Here is an 8297-nt window from a genome sequence, read left to right on the forward strand (position 1 = left end):
TAATAGCATGAGTAGCACAACAACCCGATGGAGACACGTTGATGGAGATCATGGTGTGGCGCCGGTGACAAAGAATATCATGTCGGTGCTTTGGTGATGGAGATCAAGAAGTACGTGATGATGGCCATATCATGTCACTTATGAATTGCATATGATGTTAATCCTTTCTTGCACCTTATTTTGCTTAGAACGATGGTAGCATTATGAGGTGATCTATCGCTAAAATTTCAAGACGAAATTGTGTTCTCCCCGACTGTGCACCGTGGCTATAGTTCGTCGTTTTGAGACACCACTTGATGATCGGGTGTGATAGACTCAACGTTCACATACAACGGGTGCAAAACAGTTGCACGCGCGGAACACTCGGGTTAAGCTTGACAAGCCTAGCATGTGAAGACATGGCCTCGGAACACATGAGATCGAAAGGTCGATCATGAATCATATAGTTGATATGATTAGCATAGGGATGCTTACCACTCAAACTATCCTCAACTCACGTGAGATCGGACTTGAGCTAGTGGAATTGGATCATGAACCACTCAAATGACTAGAGAGATGTACTTTTTGAGTGGGAGTTTAGCAAGTAATTTGATTAAGTTAAACTCTAATTATCTTGAACATAGTCTAAGTCCACTTTGAATATATTTGTGTTGTAGATCAGGGCTCACACGACAGTCACCCTGAATTTTAATACGTTCCTAGAGAAAGCTAAGTTGAAAGATGATGGAAGCAACTTTGTAGACTGGGCTCGTAATCTTAAGTTGCTCCTGCAAGCTGGGAGGAAGGATTATGTCCTTAATGCAGCTCTAGGAGATGAACCACCCGCTACGGCTGAGCAAGATGTTAAGAACGCTTGGTTGACACGTAAGGAGGACTACTCAGTAGTTTAATGTGCAGTCTTGTATGGCTTAGAGCCGGGACTTCAACGTCGCTTTGAGCGTCATGGAGCATATGAGATGTTCTAGGATTTGAAGTTTATCTTTCATAAGAACGACCAGATCGAGAGGTATGAGACCTCCGATAAATTCTATGCTTGCAAGATGGAGGAGAATTCGTCTATCAGTGAACATGTGCTCAAAATGTCTGGGGTACTCAAGCCGTCTAGCTGAGCTGGGGATTGAACTCCCGCAATAAGCTATCACTGACAGAATTCTTCAATCACTGCCGCCAAGCTATAAGGGCTTTGTGTTGAACTACAACATGCAAGGGATGAACAAGTCATCCGGCGAGTTGTTCGCGATGCTGAAAGTCGCAGAGTCAGAACTTCGTAAAGAGCATCAAGTGTTGATGGTGAATAAGACCACTAGTTTCAAGAGAAATGGCAAAGGAAAGAAGGGTATTCAAAGAAGAGCGACAAGCGTGTTGCCAATCCGACGAAGAAACCCAAAGCTGGACCTAAGCCTGAAACGGAGTGCTATTATTGCAAGGGTATGGGTCACTGGAAGCGCAACTGCCCCAAGTATCTGTCTGATAAGAAGGCGGCCAAAGACAAATCAGGTATATTTGATATACATGTTATTGATGTGTACTTAACCATCTCTCGTAGTAGTGCCTGGGTATTCGATACCGGTTATGTTGCTCATATTTGCAACTCGAAACAGGAACTGCCGAATAAGCGAAGGCTGGCCAAGGATGAAGTGACGATGCGCGTGGGAAATGGTTCCAAGGTTGATGCAATCGCCGTCAGCACAGTTTCTCTTCAGTTACCATCAGGATTAGTTATGAACTTAAATAATTGTTATTTAGTGCCTGCGTTAAGCATGAACATTATATCTGGATCTTGTTTATTGCGAGACGGTTACTCGTTTAAGTCAGAGAATAATGGTTGTTCCATTTCTATGAGTAATATATTTTATGGTCATGCACCCAATGTGAGAGGATTGTTCATATTGAATCTTGATAGTCATAATAATACACATATACATAACAGTGAGACCAAAAGAGTTAGAGTTAACAATGATAGCGCCATGTTTTTGTGGCACTGCCGCTTAGGTCATATTGGTCTAAAGCGCATGAAGAAACTCCATACAGATGGACTTTTGGAGTCACTTGACTTTGATTCACTTGACACGTGCGAACCATGCCTCATGGGCAAGATGACTAAAACTCCGTTCTCTGGAACAATGGAGCGTGCAAGTGACTTGTTGGAAATCATACATACCGATGTGTGTGGTCCGATGAGCGTGGAGGCACGCGGCGGATATCATTATTTTCTCACCTTCACTGACGATTTGAGTAGATATGGTTATGTCTACTTGATGAAGCACAAGTCTGAAACATTTGAAAAGTTCAAGCAATTTCAGAGTGAAGTTGAAAATCATCGTAACAAGAAGATCAAATTCCTACAGTCTGATCGTGGGGGTGAATATCTGAGTTTCGAGTTTGGTGCTCACTTAAGACAATGTGGAATTGTTTCACAGTTGACACCGCGTGGAACACCACAGCGTAATGGTGTGTCCGAACGTCGTAATCGTACTTTATTAGAGATGGTGCGATCTATGATGTCTCTTACCGATTTGCCGTTATCATTTTGGGGTATGCATTAGAAACACCTGCATTCACTTTAAATAGGGCACCATCAAAATCCGTTGAGACGACACCATATGAACTGTGGTATGGCAAAAGGCCAAAGTTGTCGTTTCTTAACGTTTGGGGATGTGATGCTTATGTCAAAAAGCTTCAGCCTGAAAAGCTGGAACCCAAAGCGAAAAAGTGCATCTTCATAGGTTACCCGAAAGAGACAGTTGGGTATACCTTCTATCTCAAATCCGAGGGCAAAGTGTTTGTTGCTAAAAACGGAGCTTTTCTCGAGAAGGAGTTTCTCTCGAGAGAATTGAGTGGGAGGAAGATAGAACTTGATGAGGTTGTCGAACCTCTCATCCCTCTGGATGGTGGCGCAGGGCAAGGGGAAACCCCTGTCATTGCAACGCCGGTTGAGGAGGAAGTTAATGATGATGATAATGAAACTCCAGATCAAGTTACTATCGGACCTCGCAGGTCGATGAGACCGCGTACTACTCCAGAGTGGTACGGTCATCCGTCTTATCAATTATGTTGTTGGACAACAATGAGCCTGCGGATTATGAAGAAGCAATGGTGGACCCGGATTCCAACAAATGGCTGGAGGCCATGAAGTCCGAGATAGGATCAATGTATGAAAACAAAGTGTGGACTTTGGAAGTACTACCTGAGGGCCGCAAGGCTATTCAGAACAAATGGATCTTTAAGAAGAAGACGGATGCTGACGATAATGTGACCGTTTATAAAGCTCGACTTGTGCCAAAGGGTTTTTCACAAGTTCAAGGAGTTGACTACGATGAGATGTTCTCACCCGTAGCGATGCTTAAGTCCGTCCGAATCATGTTAGCAATAGCTGCATTTTTCGATTATGAAATCTGGCAGATGGATGTCAAAACGGCGTTCCTTGACGGTTTCCTTAAGGAAGAGTTGTATATGATGCAACCCGAAGGTTTTGTCGATCCTAAAAATGCTAACAAAGTATGCAAGCTCCAGCGATCCATTTATGGGCTGGTGCAAGCATCTCGGAGTTGGAATAAACGCTTTGATGAGGTGATCAAAGCATTTGGGTTTATACAAGTGGTTGGAGAATCTTGTATTTACGAGAAAGTGAGTGGGCGCTCTGTGGCGTTTCTAATATTATGTGTGGATGACATATTGCTGATTGGAAACAACGTGGAGTTTTTGGAGAGAATAAAGGATTACTTGAATAAAAGTTTCTCTATGAAGGACCTAGGAGAAGCTGCTTACATTCTAGGCATTAAGATCTATAGGGATAGATCAAAACGCGTGATAGGACTTTCACAAAGTACATACCTTGATAAAGTTTTGAAGAGGTTCAAAATGGAACAGTCCAAGAAGGGGTTCTTGCGAGTTTTACGAGGTACGAGATTGAGTAAGACTCAGTGCCCAACAACTGATAAAGATAGAGAGCATATGAGCACCGCCCCCTATGCTTGAGCCATAGGTTCTATCATGTATGCAATGTTGTGCACTAGACCGGACGTTAGCCTGGCCATAAGTATGGCAGGCAGGTTCCAGAGTAATCCAGGAGTGGATCACTGGACGGCGGTCAAGAATATCCTGAAGTACCTGAAAAGGACTAAGGAGATGAGAAGAATATCGTGTATGGAGGTGACGAAGAGCTCGCCGTAAAAGGTTACGTCGATGCAAGCTTTGACACAGATCCGGACGACTCTAAGTCGTACACCGGATACGTATTTATTCTTAATGGGGGTGCGGTAAGCTGGTGCAGTTCCAAGCAAAGCGTCGTAGCTGATTCTACATGTGAAGCGGAGTACATGGCTGCCTCGGAGGCGGCTAAGGAGGGTGTCTGGATGAAGCAGTTCATGACGGATCTCGGAGTGGTGCCAAGCGCACTGAATCCAATAACCTTGTTCTGTGACAACACGGGTGCCATTGCCTTAGCAAAGGAACCACGGTTTCACAAGAAGACCAGACACATCAAACGACGCTTCAACCTCATCCGCGACTACGTTGAAGGGGAGGACGTAAATATATGCAAAGTGCACACGGATCTGAATGTAGCAGACCCACTGACTAAACCTCTTCCACGGGCAAAGCATGATCAACACCAGAACTGTATGGGTGTTAGATTTATTACAGTGTAATTCGCATGGTGATGTGAGGGCTAGATTATTGAATCTAGTGCAAGTGGGAGACTGTTGGAATTATGCCCTAGAGGCAATGATAAATAAGTTATTATTATAATTCATGTATCAAGATAATCGTTTATTATCCATGCTATAATTGTATTGAATGAATACTTAGATACATGTGTGGATACATAGACAAAACACTGTCCCTAGAAAGCCTCTAGTTGGCTGGCCAGTTGATCAAGGATAGTCAGGGTCTTCTGACTATGTACAAGGTGTTGTTGCTTGATAACTGGATCACATCATTGGGAAATCATGTGATGGACTAGACCCAAACTAATAGACGTAGCATGTTGATCGTGTCATTTTGTTGCTACTGTTTTCTTCGTGTCAAGTATTTATTCCTATGACCATGAGATCATATAACTCACTGACACCGGAGGAATACTTTGTGTGTATGAAACGTCACAACGTAACTGGGTGGCTATAAAGATGCTCTACAGGTATCTCGGAAGGTGTCCTTTGAGTTAGTATGGATCAAGACTGGGATTTGTCACTCCATATGACGGAGATGTATCTCGGGGCCCAATCGGTAATACAACATCACACACAAGCCTTGCAAGCAATGTGACTTAGTGTAAGTTGCGGGATCTTGTATTACGGAAGGAGTAAAGAGACTTGCCGGTAAACGAGATTGAAATAGGTATGCGGATACTCACGATCGAATCTCGGGCAAGTAACATACCGAAGGACAAAGGGAATGACATACGGGATTATATGAATTCTTGGCACAGAGGTTCAAACGATAAGATCTTCGTAGAATATGTAGGATCCAATATGGGCATCCAGGTCCCGCTATAGGATATTGACCGATGAGTCCCTCGGGTCATGTCTACATAGTTCTCGAACCCGCAGGGTCTGCACACTTAAGGTTCGACGTTGTTTTATGCGTATTTGAGTTATATGGTTGGTTACCGAATGTTGTTCGGAGTCCTGGATGAGATCGCGGACGTCACTAGGGTTTCTGGAGTGGTTGGTAGACGAAGATTGATATATAGGATGACCTCATTTGATTACCGAAAGGTTTTCGGAATTACCGGGAATGTACCGGGAATGACGAATGGGTTCCGGATGTTCACCGGGGGGGGGGGGGGGGGGGGGCAGCCCACCCCGGGGAAGACCATAGGCCTTAGGGGTGCCGCACCAACCCTTAGTGGGCTAGTGGGCAAGCCCAAAGAGGCCCCTGCGCAGGGAGATAAGAAAATCAAAGAGAAAAAAGGGGAAGTGGGAAGGAAGGGAAGGACTCCACCTTCCAATCCTAGTTGGACTAGGATTGGAGGAGGACTCCTCCTCCCCCCTTCGGCCGAACCCCTTGGGGCTCCTTGAGCCCCAAGGCAAGGCCCCTCCCCTCCCACCTATATATACGAAGGTTTTAGGGCTGATTAGAGACAACTTTTCCACGGCAGCCCGACCACATACCTCCATGGTTTTTCCTCTAGTTCGCGTTTCTACGGAGCTCGGGCGGAGCCGTGCTGAGATTAGATCACCACCAACCTCCGGAGCGCCGTCACGCTGCCGGAGAACTCATCTACCTCTCCGTTTCTCTTGCTGGATCAAGAAGGTCGATATCATCGTCGAGCTGTACGTGTGCTGAACGCGGAGGTGCCGTCCGTTCGGCCCTAGATCAGAGCGGATCGTGGGACGGATCGCGGGACGGTTCGCGGGGCGGATCGAGGGACGTGAGGACGTTCCACTACATCAACCGCGTTTATTAACGCTTCTGCTGTGCGATCTACAAGGGTACGTAGATCTGAAATCCCCCTCGTAGATGGACATCACCATGATAGGTCTTCATGCGCGTAGGAAAATTTTTGTTTCCCATGCGACGTTCCCCAACAAAGTCATCATTCATAGTTTGCGCCTCACCACGAAGTTAACCACCGAATCTGGAGGAAGCCCTCATGAATCCCCTCGATGGCCACCACCCGCCGCCACCCGCACACGGCATGGGGACCCCAATCTTACATTGGATTTGGGCAGGGGCGGCTTTGGGCTACTCACCCTTTCCATGGACGATAGGAGATGGCCATTCGCCCTCCCGGCCTCGTCAAGCCTGCCTAGGCCGACGATTACACCAACAAACGCGGAGGATAAGTGCTCGACAGTGCCACATCTGGCCAGGGTTGAAGAGCATGTGGGGGCGAGGGGTGGAGGAAGAAGATGACCCCATCACTGCTAGCAGTTTCATGTGGCTTTGCCCGGCAACTCCGACAGACGACGGTCAGGAAGAGTAGCGTGGAGGAGGTTGTTTGGTGATGGAGGATGAAGGTGTCACCCGTGCCTCCCAGGAAGAGCGACCCAAGGGCCTTGAGGCATTATGTTTCCTTTTTCCAACATTTGACAAATGTTTTCAATCCTGGCAAACTTTCATCATGAAACCACATTCTCGGAAGTCGTGGCAAAGGACTAGAAACATTTGTTAAAGTTTGTTGCATTTTTTCAAAAATTTTAAATTACTTCATTTTTCTATGAATTTTATTTTTCACCCGAGCTCATATGAGCTCGAGCTAAGAAGGGCGCTTTTGGGGTTAGTTGTTGACTCCCTTTTGATTCATCACGTTGCGAGGAGGTAAATAACTTTGCGGATCTACGTGCTAAGCTCGCTTGACTTGTTTGAGAGCTGGATCGAGAGTCATGAGTTACTAGAGAACTGCCTATGGGCTCATTGTATCTATATGATTCCTGGTCAATAAAACTTCTGTTTCAATGCAAAAAATACCCTTAAAGGTCTAGGCGAGGCGAGCGACCCATTGCGACAAAGCATCAACCCTCACGACTTTTTACAACACTAAGACTACGAGAATGTAACCCACCAACAACACCGTCAACAAATGGAACTTTGCATGAACTGTCACTATCATTAACAACAAGCGAATGTATGACCAGTGAATGCCATCGCTGGATAAACCACGAAGGTGAGATTATGTATTTTCACTCATCAGAGAAATTCGGAGCAAGCTCTAGATAGTGTCGTCGACAAGGGAGTGCAAAATCGCAACTATCATGAACAACCAGTGAATGTCTGACCTAGGGCTCTCCTTGAAACTCGAGACCTGGTACTCAAATAGCGCCACCAAAGAAGAAGATCCATGTGCTCCCGCCGCTAACCTGATAGATAAGCAGTCTTGTTGCAGTGCCCCGATCAACATTGGAATTGCAGATTGAACTCCACAAATCGGGCATTGAGTGAGATGCCTAATCTACTATCACAGGCATGGACGAACATGCTAGCACCAACACAAGTATTGTGCACAACCCGACCATTACCAGAAGAGGGAAGATATACACTTGTGATCCACTGCGAGGGCGGGAGCCATGAAGCATCCTACCACGGAAATCCTGGCAACCAAGTCGCGTGAATGACCAACGAGCAATCAACATCGTCCGCTATGCGCTCTTGGTGAGGGCTGTTAGAATGATCTTCTCCCAAGTGGGCCCAATGGCCCACCGGGCCCTTGGATGTGCGCCCTGATCGGGGGCGCCCAACCCATTATGATTGGCGGTCCCTGCTACTTCTTGAGCTTGCGTTGGTTTTCCTTGAAGAGGAAAGGGTGATGCAGCAAAGTAGATAAGTATTTCCCTCAGTTTGTTGAGAACCAAGGT

The sequence above is a fragment of the Hordeum vulgare genome, chromosome 1H (genome assembly GCF_904849725.1).
Source record: "Hordeum vulgare subsp. vulgare chromosome 1H, MorexV3_pseudomolecules_assembly, whole genome shotgun sequence".
In the NCBI taxonomy this organism is placed as follows: domain Eukaryota; kingdom Viridiplantae; phylum Streptophyta; class Magnoliopsida; order Poales; family Poaceae; genus Hordeum; species Hordeum vulgare.